A 4,595-nucleotide genomic window follows, 5' to 3' on the forward strand; every position below is an offset into this window, starting at 1 on the left:
GTTACAGATATTTTAAATGCAATTCCCTATGAAAACAGGTATGAATTTTTACATTAAAATGTTTTAACGATCTTAAAATTAAGATGATATTAAAAGAATCTTTGAGTGATACTGTATATAAATTCTATCAAATGTTATTTCTTTTGATAACCAGTTTTAATTACATTCTTCCAATTCTGTTAATTTTCTTTAATTAAGTTAAAGCAGACAGCACGTATGCTGCACAGATACTTTCAAGAAACTACCCAGATTTTGTATGAGTGTATAGACTCATCTACCCAAAGTGATAGTGGCAAATAATTTATTTAAGGGATTGTGACTATTTAAAAATTATTAATGTACTTTGAGAAATTTTAAGGGCACTTTTAATAACTTTATAGTATTATCACAGCATTTATGTTCAGTATTGAGATTTGTATTTCTCTATTGTTTTAAACTCAAGTATATTTTTTATAGGAACAAAATTATGTACAATCACAGAATAAGCATTTAAGTTGGCTACTAATATTCTATAGGTTATAACATATTTTTTTTTATTAAAGTAAGTGATCTTTTTATTAAAATAAGTGATCTTTTGCCTGAGGATCACAGTTAAAAAGTCAGGTTAGTTTTTTGAATAAATGATTATTTTATTTATAAAATAAATAATGATTTTTTTTAAAAAGAGACAGCCACCAAATATTTAGTTTAGTGACTCTATTCTGGACATTGAAAGAGATAATATTTACATCCTTGGGGAGAGAAGTCAGTGTTCAAGAGGTGATAGAAGCATTGTTTTTATTAATAAGAAATATTTAAAGCATCTTTCAAAGAGAAAGAATTTTACCTTCACAGAATTTTTTTCCATATAAGACCAAACAATAGTTCTATATCAGTAACTTTAGAACTGACAGGAAAAAAGTAAATGGTATTATGGCTAGCCTGGAACCAAGTAGGCCTTTTAATCTTGTAAACATTAACTTTTGTGTTGAGAGAAATAAAAAATAACAGTATTTCAGAAGCACCTGACACAAATTCCAGAATTAACCAAAGAATTGTTTATTTCAAAAATCAGAAGTCAATTTACAAATGTATTCTTCAGCAATGGGGAATTTCTTTAGATATATTTATGTCAGATGAATTTGTACTTATATACAGCCTTCCTTTCCAAAATAAATGTTTTGTAAGAAAACAATGGCTGAAAGACAACTAATTTCTTCAAATATATTTTGAAGTTCTCCTAGAGAGCTGTGTTTGTAATCACTTTCACAATTTTTAAAACAGTTTCACATTGTTGAAGTTAGAATAAAGTTTCCATTTCTTCTTAATATTAGTGCGAGACTTTATAGGTTCTTTTGGTATTTAATATTTAATAAAATGAATATTAAACTTAAATTACTTACATACCTGGAAGAAGAAATAATGTGTGCTTTATTTTAAAAAATGAAATAAATTTTTGTTTTTTCTTACTATAATTTTTTAATATATAAAACTTAGGCTGGGGGTGTAGCTCAATGGCAGATTGCTAACGTGTGAGGCATTGGGTTCAAGTGTCGACACCACATAAAAATAAATAAATAAAGGTATTGTGTCCATCTACAACTAAATAATAATAATAAAAAACCTTAATGGGGAAATGAAAGGCTGTTTATTTTTATGTTTTTTGAACTTCAAGTAAGTGTTTAAAGTTAGTATCTTCAAAATGGCTTGATAAATTAGATGACCTTGAACTTTCCTCTCCATGCTGAGCCTACAGTTCTCAATGAATAAGGAATTATTTGAAGAAAAACTACTGTTCCTTCTCCAACTTTCCATCTTGGTCTGACTTAGTTAGTATCTATAACTTCTTTTTAAAAGGCTCAGTAGCAGATTTTTATGATATATTCTTACATCCAGGTTCACTTACTGAATCCATGGGACTTCACATTTGCATATATTCTTTTCTTGTGCCAGCAGTATTTGTATCTGATTTTAATTTATATTTTTCTCAAGTATTAAAATTTTAACATAATCCAAGGTCTCAGTTTACTTTTTTTGATGTATTCTGAATACATTCTAATCACTTGATTCATATGTGAAGTTGTATACATGAAGCATTCATAATTTGAGAATAGCTCTTTGGCTAATTAAAATGCCCCCTTTATACTTATCGAATATATTTTATGGTTCCTAAGATTATAAGATGTTGCCATTAAGCAACAGTATTGTTCTCCCAAATTTCTGTATCTGCTAGAAGTTTGCTCCAGAAAGGCCAGCCTCTTATTTAATAAATTTATTGTATTAAATTCTTTAGGTCACACTAGCATTGTATTCACAGAAGTCTTCTGATAATAGAAATTTCCAGATTTCCAATCCTGTTTTAATTTCACACTTTTGTGAAGTAAGAATATTCTGGAAAAACTCATCTTTTTCCTATATTCAAGACAGCAATTATAAAAAGCATTGATTTAATATGTATTTCCTATGATATTTTCAAGAAGAAAACACACAACTTACACAGAATTTTCATATTTTCCTAACCTTTTGGAGAATATAGACATTTTAAATTTAGATTCATTTTATAAAATTTTGGAGAATATTATAAAATATTAAAGCATTTTCCAGTAAATCTGAAAATATAAAAATTCATGTTATTACATTAAGCTGTTATACAGTAGACATACAGCTTTGTCCTTGTATAAAAACACAAAAGACTCGATCTTGATGAAACAATACATTTTAAAGATTTAATCTATAAACAATTTAATCATAAACAGATTATTAATATTGGTATAGCCATAAAATACCATACAGTTATTGAAAATTATATAGATGTTAATTTATTTTAAAGTAGTACATTTGGAAATGAAGTAATTTGTTTTGAAAGACTGCAATGATAAACCATGAATACATAATAGTTCTAATTTTCTGCCTTTGGCCAGGGATAGCATACTGCCTGTTATAGGATATAGTCTCCCTAAGTAATTTACCTCTTGTGGCTAGTCTCTTAGGGTTTTCTATAATACATTTTATTGAAAACAACTGATTTTCTTAAGTTACTTTAAATTGTTTCTCAAATTAACATATGGAAAGGAACAAATAAAGTGAATGAATTGAAGTTGGATGTGACTACTAAGGATGTCCAATAGTCAACTGTGGCAAGTGTTGAAATGCTTCTGCATCTACTCAGATTGCTTAGTAATACTGCTTAGTGTGGAGGATGCTTTGGGAGATGGATAAATAGGACACTCATGATATTTAAGACACTTGGGTTTATGTGGTGCTTCACAAGTTACAAAATACTTCTAAGTACATAACATTGAATCTTCCCAACAATTTAGTGAGATAGATATTATCTTTGTTAGAATATAAGACGGGATTTTCAGCTATTCTGTTTAACATTGCATTCCCAAGGTCTAAACCAATGCCTGTTATATAATAGGCATTCAATAATTATTTGTTAATGGATAAATGAATGAACTCACTTTTTATAAATGGAGAAACTAAGCCTTAAGAGAACTGGCAGTGAACGCAAAAAATACCTATTGGAATTGATTAATTGAATCTTAGTGACTTTGCTTATACTTTCCCATAAATTGTTTAGTTGCTTCATGTTAATGTGATTCAGAATATAGGATTTATTTGACATTAAAAAAAAACTATAATATCATTCCCTATTTTTTAATTATTTCTTAGAAAAATCTTGATGTAATTGTTTATTAATTATTGTAGATATAAAAATTTAGAGATTAATTAAAGACCATATTTTTTAGTTTAATAGTGGTTATGTTTTTAGTTTAATTGGTGGTTATAAAGCACCTCGGCATGTTTACTGGATTATTCTTGGAGCAATGGAGATAGATGTTGATAAAAGGTAATGTAGGTGGTCCTAGAACTTCCTCTTTAAAAAAATATTTAAAAATGATTGTCCTCTGAGCCAGCAGGTTTCAGCTTTTTCCAAAGGGAATAAATTAAAATTTTCACACAGCCTTGAGAATGTGATACAGAGTTGTGTTATGTAGATCCTTTCAATTATTCATTGCACCATGCTGTGTTCAGGAATCCAATAAATTATTGTTGAAGGATAGATCAAACTGTGGTATGTATTGAAAAAGGAGTAGAATGTGATGTTTTCAATTTTATTGTACTCCCAAGCATTGAAATATGTTGGAGGCAAGTGTCTTCAAACTGCTATTTGCCATAGTTTCTGTTTACCTCAGGCATCAGCAAAAGCATTTTTTGAAGTTCATGAAGCCTCCGGACTCCTTACAGGTTTTTTTTTTTTTTTTTTTTTTTTTTTTTTTAAATCAACCCTGCTGAGAATTACAGCCTTTGAAATCTGTGAGGCTCAAAGGGCAAGTTTAGAGGGATAATAGTTTGGAGATTTAAGGGGATATTCCAGCAGGAGCTGGGAGCTGGGTGCTGCTCCTTTGACTTTGTCTACTCCTCCTGCGGATCCTATCACCTGGCTGACAGTTATCCTTCATATCTCAGCTAAAATATCACTTACTTAAAAGTTTCCAGATCCTCCAAATCTGGGTTGGATGCCTCCAGTGCACTTTCTTCCTGCCTTACATTGATTTTCTATCATTGCATTGTTTCTTACACTAGAATAACCCATTAACTTATCTATATCT

Source organism: Callospermophilus lateralis, chromosome 4, assembly GCF_048772815.1.
Source record: "Callospermophilus lateralis isolate mCalLat2 chromosome 4, mCalLat2.hap1, whole genome shotgun sequence".
Taxonomy (NCBI): domain Eukaryota; kingdom Metazoa; phylum Chordata; class Mammalia; order Rodentia; family Sciuridae; genus Callospermophilus; species Callospermophilus lateralis.